The 13,298-nt window shown below is 38.7% G+C and overlaps 1 protein-coding gene across 44 annotated transcripts in view; it reads left to right on the top strand.

Annotated features, from left to right (window-relative positions):
- Positions 1-13,298, top strand: part of AOPEP (aminopeptidase O (putative)) — a 489,538-nt gene that overhangs the window by 317,293 nt on the left and 158,947 nt on the right. The gene's annotated exons all lie outside the window — the stretch shown is intronic.

Consider the following 13,298-nt stretch of genomic DNA (forward strand, 5'->3'; position numbering starts at 1 on the left):
ACTCAATCTTCAGTCCATTACAGTAAAACATTCTGTAAGTCATAGCAGCGTTGGTTTTTTTTTTTCCTTTTGAATTGTGGAAACATATATGCAACATAAAATTTCCAATCTCAACCACTCCTAAGCATACAGTTCAGTACATTTACAATGTTGTGTTACATTAACCATCATCCATTATCAGAACTTTTGCAACACCCCAAATAGAAACTCTGCATCCGTAATACTTTAACTCCCCAGCCTTCTTCCCCCAGCCCCTGGTAATCTATACTCCACTTTGTCTCTATGAGTTTGCATACTCGAATAATTTCATGTAAGTGGAATCATACAATATCTGTCTCTTTTTTCTGACTTATTTCACTCAAAATGACATCCTTGAGATTCATCCATGTTGTAGCACACAGCAGAACTTCATGCCTTTTTATGGGCATATCATATTCCATTATCTGGATATATTACATTTTGTTTATCCATTCGTCCGTTGATTGGCATTTGTGCTACTTCTACCTTTTGGCAGCAGTGTAGCTTTGAATCTAACTCGGGGTTTTTACAAAGACCATTGAGTGTATAATAAAAGAATACAACAGAGATCCCTGAGCAGCGGTGATTTTTAATGTAATTAATGATTGCTCTTTTTCCTGAAACTGTCCTTTAGTGGCTAAAAAACGTGCTTTATGTATGCAGTAATGCGAACCTTACTTTCTAGGACTCTTCATAAATATGTTTCATGTGTTTACACATCTCTCTTTCACATAGCTATTTCTAAATGAGAGGCTATATATCTGGCCTGAATATTTTGCATAGGAAATACTGGACTTCATTACATCGAAGAACAGGTGTGCTTTTTTGGTGTGAGTGAATGTGAGTTGTGTGTGTGTAGAGATTATTTAGGTCTTTGCCTTTGGAAAGATACAGTTATTCCTCCCCTGAGATGGAAACTAACTCAGAGAATAAATACCGGGTCACCCAAAATAAACAAACAAGAATATGCAATTGGCAGAGCAAGTCGTGTCTTTATGTACCTTCTAAAGCATTTTAAGAGATGTTTGCCATGTCTTCTTATTTGCTTTCAAAAGCAAACTCTAGCTAGAGTCCCTGGCTTCCGCTGTCACTTTGTTCTCTTTGCTGCCCCAGAGTATGAGCACAGTGTGTGTAGGGAGCACCGTGTGGTGGCAGCCAGCCAGCGAGGGTATCACAGGTCAGTGGTGACAGTCAATGATTGTACAACTGCCCAAATCCAAATGTGTGGTTTGAAAAAGGGCAGTGTTCTTGTCACACGCCTCGGTAGGGCCGTTGTCCGTTATTTGTTGGAGCTTGGTAATGAGTGTGTTCCGACCTTCCAGGTCAGTCCTTCAACCCTGGCCTTTAAGAGCTCCGTAGTTTCTGCTTCTGCTCCTGTCTACGTTCTAAATGCCCCCGTAACATGAGAGTGGAGGCTGGGTGGTGGCCAAGGGCCCATCCGGTTATAGTCAAACTGATGTCTGCGCAAGGCCCATTATCATGACATTTCATTCAACAAGCTTAATTCTGTATTAGAGGAAGACGGTCTTTAATACAGGAAATGCAGCTGTGGAGTCAGTTCTACCACCATTAAGCTGTGTGGCCCTGGGAGAGCCATTTACCTTCTCTAAGATCCCATTTCTTCTCCAGGAATGAGGGGGGCTGGCCAGGGGGAGGCCAGGGAGCCCTTAAGCTGGAGTTGCTACCAGCTGCCCCCCACCATGCTGAGTCCTTGGCCCCGACTACATCAGGTCCCCACTGTCGGGAGGAAAGTCAGGATTCATTGTTTTTTTTGTTGTTGTTGTCTTTTGTTTCTTTAGTATCTTCGTTTCCTCCCTGACAATCTGTTGAATTGCCCTCACGTCTAAAACCAGCCCTTAGTTTTGGCCTGATATTAGGAGATTTTTATATATTTTGTCCTGAGTGGTCTTTTACTGACACACTTCCAAGAAACCTGTTTTTTGCCTTTCTTTTTTCACCCACTGGAAAATTGCTATTTGAGAGGTTATTGGGAGAAATCTTAGTAAATAATCTATCTGCAGGAGCATTTATGCTGGCTGATCACTGAAGAATAGATGTTTGCTCCTAAAGCAAATTAATTATTCACAGATATTAACCTGCTTGACCAACAGGAGGTGAAAAAGCATTTTTCTAGGATTGCTAATGCCCTGAAATGCCTGCAGATCAATAAATAGGTCACTTTTACCTTTGACAGCAGCAGCTGTTATTTCCAGGATATATTTTGAGACATAAAAAGGAGTACTGGTTTACGTCGGTTGCCCAAATAACCTTGAGGAAAAATTCCAGGGAGTTCGAGGCTGACTTTTGAAAGGTGGGGAAGACATTGGAGCCAAATACTCCAGAAGGAGCACCACATTTCTTATGCTGCTTTTCCATTGAAATCATTAGAGTATCTGCTGCTTTAAAAAAAATAAAAAAGCAAACAAATCCATTAATGTTATGTTTATGAGAAATTGCGGCAGTGTTTGTTTCAGAGCTTATAGCAAAAGGTTGCAGTGTTCCTCACATTGAGAAAGTAGAATCTATTTGGGGTTTAGGTAGAACAAGAAATGATCAAACCCAGATGCTTTCCTAAAATTATATTTCCAGTGCATTTATATGTCTGTTACAAAGTGTGCTACATGCTAAAAATATTTTCCTTTGTAGGCCGAGGGAAATTTCAAACCACATTGAGGGATACATAGATCAGATGGTTTTTCTTAAGTGCATTAAAGGGCATCCTGGTTGTTATTAGCCCAGACTTTACAATATGACATTATTTATGCCAAAAAGCTTCACAATTCAATTCTTCTTTAATTTCAGCAACTTTATTGGCATGAAAATGCATGGAAGGGAGGCCAAAGTCAATACATCAAAATTTGGGACCGAGACTCCAGGGCAACAAGTGATAATGGGATTCGGCTGTAGATAACCTCCTTTATCCCTGTGGTCTCATTTCTCTGGGTAGGAGACATCGCCTCCTATGACAAGCAGCTTCTCCTGCCTTTGCTCAAAATGCTTTATCCCATTTTCTCTCTATTCCCTTTTTCCTCGATTGTGCAAGCAGTCATTTTTCAAATTCCACTTTTCAGATTCCCATTCAGGGCAAAAATAGACTTTGCTTGAAGATCCTTCTTGATTGTATTTATTACAAAGTCGGCTCCTCCTGAATTCTCACCAGGTTGTCCCTCTTCAAATTGTATTTTCCATCACTGTGTTAGATTTTATAATTGAGGGACGTCTGCCTAGGTTTTGCACAAATGTTTCTGATCAATTACGCTGTAAGTGGGAAAGTTCAAGAATATATAGGTTGCATAACTCTCTACAGAAGTGTATTTTAAAATTTAGTCCCCCCCCAACCCAGTGATTGATATGTTAATTTATACACTAGAACACCAGGAGGAAATAAAAGGCTATCACTTCATTGAGTAGGTTCTATGCTAATTGTATTGCATGTGTTTTCTAGATGAGGAAACTGGAAACCATTATCGGTCCCACTTTAAAGTCCAAGTTCTTAATTATTGCTTTGGTTTTAAATGCATGTAGCTGCTTTTGGGGTTCTAGATATTTTTGCATCTGGTACCTGGTCACATTGTTACAGAACAAAGTGGAAATGTCAAATTTCATTTTATGTCTTCTTGTAACATCAGCGGGCTTATTGTTTTGAGTGAGATGGGACTAAAAACGGAATTGTCTCCTTTATAATAAGGCACACCATAGAAAATTTGCCTCATTGTGTCCACCAGTTGTTGTTGGGAAGGAACGTGTGCCTGTTTGTAGTGGCCGGGCTGTGCCATGTCTTTGCAGGCTCCATCCTTTGGCATAGAGTCTGCGTGGTTATCAGGGGAGGCTTTTTATTATGATGTCATAACTCAGTTATTTTGAGACCTATGAAAGTTTTGCTGAGGTTCAAAATACCAGGTGGGCCTTTGTTGCTGGGGGGAAAGTGGAGGGGAATTAACATTTACAGGTCTGCTTTGTACACTGTATGCACTGCCTCGTTTCATCCTCACCCCAGCTCTGTGTGATAGATAGCATCATCTCCATTTCATAGGCTCAGAGAGGTTGTGTGACAAGCTATATGTCACATAGCTTCTAGGCAGCAAGACAGAGGGTAACTAGATCTACATTCTAAACTGCACTTGCCATTACCCCATGGCTTTGCACAGAGACAGTTAAGCCAAATTCATAGGACAGCACTTAAAAACAGCAGCAGCATTTTTGATCGTATATTAGGATTATTTCCAAAGTCCTTGAACCTCAGAGAGCAAGCAGTGAAAACAGTGCACTAAAAGAAGGCAAAGCAGAGACCATTATATTTACACTGTCGAAATCAATAATTATAAAAAGAGTCAAATAACCAGAAGATAGTTAGTTTTATGAAATTCTAACATACCTAATACTAATATGAATATAAATTAACTGGGTGGATTCTTAAATTCTGCATATTAGGAGGTGTTTATGAAAGTCTAATAAAGCTCCAATGTTCTCTATGGTTCTTTTCCATCTATCATACAGCTGAGCACAAAAGCTGTGTTATGTACAGAGTGGCTAGGTTTATCCCTAGTAGAAAGAAGTTATGTTTGGTATCTAAAGAACAATGAGAATTTGCTGCTTGGCTGATCAATGCTGGATCAAGTTCACATTCCCTAGCTCCCACTCTCCCACCTACACATGCAGGGGGTGGAGGCATAGCAAAGAGAGGGAGGACAGGTCCTTTTTTTCACAAAGAGAGAGAGATGTGAGCTCGGGCTCTCCTAATATGGACACAGCTGGGCCTGTGTAGCATTAAACATTGATTTAATCTACTGCTCCAGCAAACATCCTATGAAAAGTAAAGAGATTAGCAGCCAATTAATTCTGGCCTTTCACATTGTTTTCTTGGAATATCTCCTTGTATGGATCTCAATATTTGGTGAAAAAAACTTTCTGGAAAATAGCTTTCCCTTGTATATTATTTATATTTAGGATAACCACCCCAACCAACCCCAATTGTGGATGGATTTTACTTTCCTTACTCTGTGTGCGTGTGTGTGTGAGATCTTACTTTTTAATAGAGGTAGGATGATTCAGGCCCATTCCTCATGTTGGTGAATTGTAACTTCAGTGGGTCCCTTTGGGAGGTCAGATGACAGGCAACCCATTCTGAGTGCCAAGGTTTTAAAAAAATCAACCTGCTGGCATCACAGACTCCCTTTATCCTTTTAAGACTCATGTGCACACAGCTACAGGTGCCACACCTACTCCATCTTGGGAAATAACGGGAAGGTATCTAGCCATGGATGTTTTTTTCCCAAGCTAGTTTAATGTCAACATATGATATGTTTAAGTTTTTAAACTGGTATCATTGGTGCCTTTTGCAAGGCATTTTGTCAAAGTAATTTTTCATATAGCATCAATGTGCACGCATATCTTTTCTAAACAGGGTAGCCCATTTGGCTGGAACATCGTGCCCAAGACCCAAGGGAATCAATCAGCAGGGTTTGCTTCCTTTATGGAACAGTACCTTTCACACATAGCAAAGGGTCTTTTCCATTGGTACACATTGTTCTCTAATCATAGCCAGCTATCTTCCAAATGCAAAATGCTTTTGCAGGGGAATGGGCAACAGCCCTCAAGATAATTAGAATATTGCCTAAAAATGCTGAATTGGAAGTACTACCATCATTATATAGCGTTCCAGCTCAGCACTCAAATCAGGTTCCCTCAAGACAAGGATCTCTTCATTCAGGATCCAGAGATGTATTAACCATGAAACCTGGAAGAAACTGTAATAAGTCTACTTTTGGGTACAGTGTTGAGACCGCCCACCTCTTTTTAGTCCTTTGTGAGTGCTTATGCATAACTTACCTCATCCAAAACTTCTCCCTAACTAGAAGCCCATCCAGCCTAAAAGTGCATCTGCCAACCATCCAAAGGGACTTACTGTAAAATAACATAATAAATGGCTGGGCTTTGTGGCACTGATCTTAAAATTTGGATATGTCTCCCAAACATCTGAAGTTTCTTTCTAGTAACCAGTTAGAGATGGATCATTGTTAAAATGATCTAAACCAGTGATTCTCAACCCTGGCCGCACACTAGAATCACTTCGGGCTGATGGGAGAGGGAGGAGAGAAATGCTTTTAAAAAGGAAAGTCTGGCACTTTCCCTCAGAGATTTGACTCTAAATGGTCTGGGGTGAAGCCTGGGTGTTAGGATTTTTGAAACATTCCCAAGTGATTCTCTTAAGCCATCAAGGATGGGAATCACTGATAAAAGCCCTCTACATAATTTTCTAGTTCACCCATGAAAACTCTTTAAGGTGATAATGTCTCTGAATATTAAACTCCTGTAAAGAACTGCAGTTCTACAGGTGTTAAGGGGGATATACTAGTATCCATTTTCTAGAATGGCTGCTTCTATAGACTTTTATGGTATGGGATTATATTTTGCAGGCTGTATTTTGATCTGGAGCTATCTGGTCCAGATAATAAGCAAATATTTTAAAGTGAGATGGTCGCACCTAGATGTTCCTGAAACTCTTGTGCTGGAGTAGAAAGAGCACCACATTCCCAGTCAGGAGATCTAAAGGTCAAGCAATATAAGGTACTAAAGTTACTGAAATTCTCTGGCACTCAGTTTCTTCACCTTCAAAATGGGGCTATGTGATGAACAAACAGAACAGTTTCTGGGTGGAAGCGCTTTGTAAACCATACAGTTGTCTACAAAATTGGCCATTCTTGTTCTCTCTACCAAGTCTGATGTTTTATGGTCTCTGATATATGTGGTGCTTCAGTACTTTTCTGTCCAGCTTCTAATAATGGTGTGATGCTTCTTGGTTCTAATAGTCTAGAGATTGAAAAATGAAAACTTCTTCCTGTGCTGAGCCCATTACCTGTGTCATTTGATCTTCATGAATCTATGAGAAAGGGGGCTTAGAGAGGTCAACCAGCTAATACGTGGCAGAGCCTGAGTCCCTAGCCAGACAAGCTGTCTGCACAGATCTTATATGATGCCAGCTTGCTGCCTTGTCACACAAGGTTCGTGAGGACAGAGATGGTGTTTCATTCATTTTTGTGTTCACAAAGTCCAGGTGCTCTGTTTTGTAGGAGACACTTAATATGTTAAGTGAATAACCTTTCCACAAGTCCAAAATACATTCTTCTTCCTGCAATCGAAGCCCATTTCTTCTTGTTTTAATATCAAAGAGATAAATCCTTGATTGGTAAGCATTTTTATAATAGTCCTGTGTGATATTTGTATAGCATTTTGTCTTATTTATTTATTTATTTATTTTTCCATGGACAGGCACCAGGAATCGAACCCGGGTCTCTAGCATGGCAGGTGAGAACTCTGCCACTGAGCCACCATTGCCCACCCTGTTTTATTTTTTAAGTTACTTTTAATTTTTTATAAGTAAGGTATAATCATATGTCCTTAACTTCTGCACTTCACTGCTAAATGTGTTAATGGAGAGAAATATTAGAACTATACAATTTTTCCAGACACCACCCCCTTCCATTCCCCAAAAGAGAAAAAAGAAAAAAAGAAACTCAGCATACTTTACTCCTGCCCCTCCTTGTCCAAAAGAAGTTAAGGCAGCTTCCAAAGTAGATATCTAATATGATTAAAATAAGAAAAATAGGGCAAAGTAAAAATAATGGTAAGAAAATAAGATGGGGCCAAGAATTAAATTATCCTGCAAAACGCCCACCCTGAAGTTCCTATGCATAGCTAAAATAGGGTCACAGAGCTCTAAGCGTTCTGGAAGAGGGAAAAGGATAAATTGCAGTGTTTACTAGATAACAAATACCAGTTGCTGAAGTCCAGCTATTCCTGATGTTGATACCAGGGAGAAGATTTTCCTGTGGGTCCTCACAGAAAATTACTGTCTAATGCAATAAACAACCCTCTAAAAACATCCTTACGGTAAACACTGCGATGGATTTCATGGGGCTGTTTCTTATAATGCACCTCAATAAAGGTTGATGGCTTCTTACCAGAACATAATGCAATAAAAGGAATTTCACAGAGGACCGGTAAGATGCAGGCCAGTGCCAGCTCTATGGTGGTCTGGCTTCATCCAAGAATGGATTTTAGAGTATCTAGGGTAGGAGCAGAGGCATCAGAAAAATCTGTGAACCTCCTGAAAGTGAAATGTGCGTGTGCGCTCTCTGGATGTATTTTTTCCCCTGTAGGGAGCTAATAGGACCATTAACCTTTATCAGATTCTCAGAGGGGTTCAAGGAGTGAAAGGATCGAGTATCTTAAATATTGCTCCCTCAGTCAAGCTCTGTAAAAGTTTTTGGGCAACAGGGAGTTCAGGGTTATGGTGACTTAGAGAAAGAGGTTCTGTGAGGCAGTTCACTTAGAGCCCTAAGCTTCAGGAACCCGCTGAGCCAAGCGTGGGAGTGATTTCCCTTTTTGAAAACTATGCTTTATAAGGAGGTCCACTAAGAGGTGCATTTCGCAGGGCCAAAGTTCTCTTCAGAAAAGAAACTAGGTGTTCATTCTAACCAGAAGCAAAATGGACAATAATACAAATCATATGATCACTTCTAAAAAATGAACTAAAAACAAAAAAGGCATGAGAGTTAAAAAAAAAAAGAGCAAAATGTAAAGACGTAAATATTTGATAACTTTGCCCTAATCCCTACTTGTTATTTACACCCTTACTAAACAAACCTAGATTTTATTTTCAGACCTGTGTAAACTTCTACTTTTCAGTTCACCCTGAATTTATGTTGGTGGTCGAGCCTTTCTGAAACCAGGGAAAACTTCTGGAACTCTCTATCTTGTGTGGCATTAAAAGGTTTTTTGGCTTCTTATAGAGGATATTTTCTCCCTGCTGTGGCCCAGGGAGAGTTATTTGCCATCTAAGGCTGCTTGGGAAAATTAAAGAGCTTCCCTTGTTTGCTTTTCAAGTCTTTTACTTGACGGGAAAGATGAGGCTCTCCTCATTTACCTCACTCCCGAGATTGAAGCAGGGAGACAGCATGCACCCATATTAACAATAAGAAACTTGTATCACTTTTCAAGAGGAGAAATTTCCTCTTGGAGTAAAAAGAAAAGGAGAAGAAAACAGAAAAAGATTTTCCCTCCAAAAGTAATATCCAGCCACTGAGTTAAATAATACTTTTGTTTTAATGCCGTGGTATTTTTATCAGCCTCTGCAACTGTCTTCAGCTATTATAAACTGCTCGACAAGCGTTCTTGGAACAACTTCCTTTCAAAACTTGCATCTCTACTAGAACAAGGCATTTTTAAAGAAATAAAAAGCACCTGATTTTTAAAAACTGTTTAATTGTATAATATAACATATATACAAAGCAAAGAGAGAAAAAAGCAATAAGTTTCAAAGCATTCTTCAACAAGTAGTTACAGGACAGATCCCAGACTTTGTCATAGGCTACCATACCATCATCTTAAATTTTTCCTTCTAGCTGCTTCAGACCATTGGAGGCTAGAAAGAGTGTATATATATATATATATATATATATATATCATCAAAATCGACTTTTTTTTCTTTTTTGTGAAAAATATATATACAAAAAAGCAATAAATTTCAAAGCACATCGCAACAATTAGCTGTAGGACATATTTCAGAGTTTGGTATGGATTTCAGTTCCACAATTTTTGATTTTTACTTCTAGCTGCTTTAAAGTACTGGAGGCTAAAAGAAGTATCAGTATAATGATTCAGCACTCATACTCATTTGTTAAACCCGACCTTCTCTGTATAACTCCACCATCACTTTTGATCTTTCTCCCACTTTTTAGAGGTATTTGGGCTATGCCCATTCTAATTTTTTCATGTTGGAAGGGGATGTCAATAATACGGGATAGGGGAATGGAACTAATTGATGCCTGGAGGGGCTGGGTCCTCTAGGTTTCAGGACTTACCTGGTCTAGGGACCCATCTGTAGGTTGTAGGAAGTATCTAATTTTAAAAGATAGCTTTAAAGCACTTCCACCACATTCTGAATTCCAAATTTAAAGAAATTTATAAAGTTTCTCCAAACCCTAATTTCACTGGTGACACCCCATGAAGAAAGGGAGATATAGGTAGACAAATGGAGAAATTTCTTACGGTTATATTGAACACCAACCAACAAGTAACAATACTTTTTCAAAGTCATGCAGTGATATATTAAACTCAGCTCCTAGCACCATTTTGGAATATAATTCTAGTGATTAATATATGAGGGAATTAGGAACTATGATTTCTCATTTCTACCTTCATTTAAAAAGGGGTGGGGGTCATTTTAGAACTACCTTGGCAAGGTAACTGATATCTCATGGTCTCTCTTTTTAAAATATACGTATTTCTAAAGAATATGTAGAGCTTTATATAAGATTCTACAAAGTTTCTGTGCACTAGGGTAACTCTGCAAAACCCACAACCTCCAGATGGGTCCCTGGACCAGATAAGTCCTGATTTGCAGAGGCGTCAGCCCTTTCAGAACATCAACTAGTTCCATCCCTTTATCCCCTATTATCGGACAGCCCCTTCCAACATGAAAAAGTTAGAATGGCCATAGCCCAATTATCCCTAAACAGTGGGAGAAAGATCAAAGGTGATGGTGGAGTTATACAGAGAAGGTCGGGTTTAACAAATGAGTATGAGTGCTGAATCATTATACTGATATTTCTTTTCACCTCCAGTACCTTAGAGCAGCTAGAAATAAAAACCTAAAATTATGGAATTACAATTCCATACCAAACTGTGAAACCTGTTCTACAACTAATTGTTGTGATATACTTTGAAATGTATTGCTTTTATGTATATATGTTTTTTAAAGAGAAGGAGGAGTATAACAGATATGATAGGATTTAACAACAGGAGTATGACTGCTGAATCATTATATTGCTATTTCTGTTGGTCTCCAGTGTCTTAGAGAAGCTACAAGAAAAAACAAAAAATCATGGAAATGTAACCCATACCAAACTTTAACATCTGTTCTCTACTTGTTAAAATGTACTTGGAAATTAAAATTAAAAACAGCACATAACATAAACAGTTATGTGCTGTTTTCAAATTAAGGTATTTTCGTGGCAAAACACAGAGGAGTCAGAGAGATCTTAATCTTAAGACACCTTGAAATTTCATATTCCCTTTATTTATTCATTCCTTTATTTTCCCATTCACTTATTTGGCATATTTATAGAGCATCTAGTATGTGCCAAATATTTTTAGTGACTGGACAAAAATCGAGCACAACAACAAGAAGTATCTCTGCCTTCCTGGAGTCTACAAGCCACTTGGGAAGACAGACATTACATAAATTAATTTTAAAAATCAGTTATAAAATATAAGCGCTTCAAAGAAAATAAACAGGATGCTATAAGAAAGAATAGTTGGGTGACATAACTTGGATTGGAGAGGGGCTGAGGAAGGACCTTGCTGAAGTACTGTTTAAACCCAAAAAGAGGATAAGTAGGAGCTAGCCAGGCAAAGAGGAGACGAAAATGCATTCTTAGTAAAGCCAAGTGATATAATCTGAATTGCTTTTGGAAATTTCATTCTGGCTTCTCTGGGCAGGATGGACTGTGGGGGTGGGAGGAGAGAAGAGAAGAAACAAGAATTGGGAGACATTTAGAATGGACCACAGCTTTTACTACCCACTCAACAAAGTCCCAGAAGGGCAGAGTGACAGTAGCATGTTTGCTTTGTTCAGTTTATGTCAGAAACAGGTTCTCGGTGAGTTGGGTACTAGGAAGAAAGGAAACGTGTCAGTAGCAGCAAGGAGGGGTCCCCACGTCTCAGTTCTTAAGATCTTTCCAGTGGCTCAGTGGGATTTATTGAGGAACGTGTGTGTGTGTGTGTGTGTGTGTGTGTGTGTGTGTGTGACTACAACCACATGAGGATTATAAGAGAAAAAGCCTGCAAGTACTAACTACCCAGCCGTGACAACAGATTTTCATAGAAGCCTTTATATGATTTAATTTGCAATAGTTATCTTTATTACTGTTACTCAATTGTTGGGATTTATTTTGTTTTGTGTTTCTTCTAAGACCGTATGTTTAAAAATTGTTGACAGATCAACAAAGAGGATGCTTAAGAAAGCTCCATTTAGGCAGAGCACTGTTTTAAGTGCATCAATTTTGAATGGTTCATATCAGAGTTGCTAAGGATGGTGAACTCACAAGGTAAAATTCTAGTGGGTAAAGGGAGTGTCTGCCAGTGATAGGTTTATGTTGATTTGGGAAGCTTGACTAGTTCAAAGTTCTCATTCCATTTAAAATTAAGCACCTCTGCAATTACATAATACATTTCACCCTTTGCAATTTTTTCCTATGTGTATGTGCACTCAAGATTTGCAAGGCATTAACTATTTTAAGCATTTCCTTTAGAGTAGAAAAAATGTACATGGATGGTTGTATTTTTGTACATTATACAGAAGATTCGATAACACTGAAAAGTCTTTAGCAAATGAACATGAATTTCTAATAACTTAAGCTAATGACACAAAATGGCTAATATATCTATTTATAACCCTCTCTAGAGTTAATTTTATTTTTAATTAGAGAAATTGTAGGTTTACAGAAAAATCATGCAGAAAATAGAGTTCTCATACACCACCCCCCTCCCCCATTATTAACAACTTGCATTAGTGTAGTAAAATTTGTTACAACTGATAAAATAATATTATTATTGTACTAGTACCTATAGTCCGTAGTTTACATTAGGGTTCACTGTGTTATACAGTCCTGTGGTTCCCTTAAAAGATATTTTATTCTAATAACATATATGAACCTAAAACTTCACCTTTTAACCACATTTAAATAGATAATTCAGTGCAGTAATTAAGTTTAGCATTGTGCTACCATCACCTCCATCCATTACCAAAACTTTTCCATCCTCCCAGATAGAAACTTTGTACAATTTAAGCATTAATGGCCCATTCCCTACCCCCACACTAAGTCAAGAATCCCTCATTCCAGCAGGCTGTTGTTTATTTTAGGAAATAGAAGTGCATCGTCAATGTAATTCTAAGTAGCCCAGTTATGAATATGGAATGAAGGGATAAAATAAAGTTTTCCACTCTGATGTCTCCATTAAGAAGTTCCTCTTTGTATAAAATACTCCATGGCAAAGTTGCTTCTATTTAAAGTAGTGAGTTTGATCTTGGCTTTGATCTAAACCTTTTGATCTTGAAAGAAGGATGGAGTAGCAATAAAGAGAGGGCAAGACAGATTTTCTTTAAAGAAATGCCATAAAGTTAAAGGGATGGTCCGGATCAGCAATTGCGACCTGACTCCCTTTCCTTCCCCACCCCCCCCCCCGACCCCCACCCGGTCCTGGTTCAGACAATTTCT

Source organism: Tamandua tetradactyla, chromosome 2 (assembly GCF_023851605.1).
Source record: "Tamandua tetradactyla isolate mTamTet1 chromosome 2, mTamTet1.pri, whole genome shotgun sequence".
NCBI lineage: Eukaryota > Metazoa > Chordata > Mammalia > Pilosa > Myrmecophagidae > Tamandua > Tamandua tetradactyla.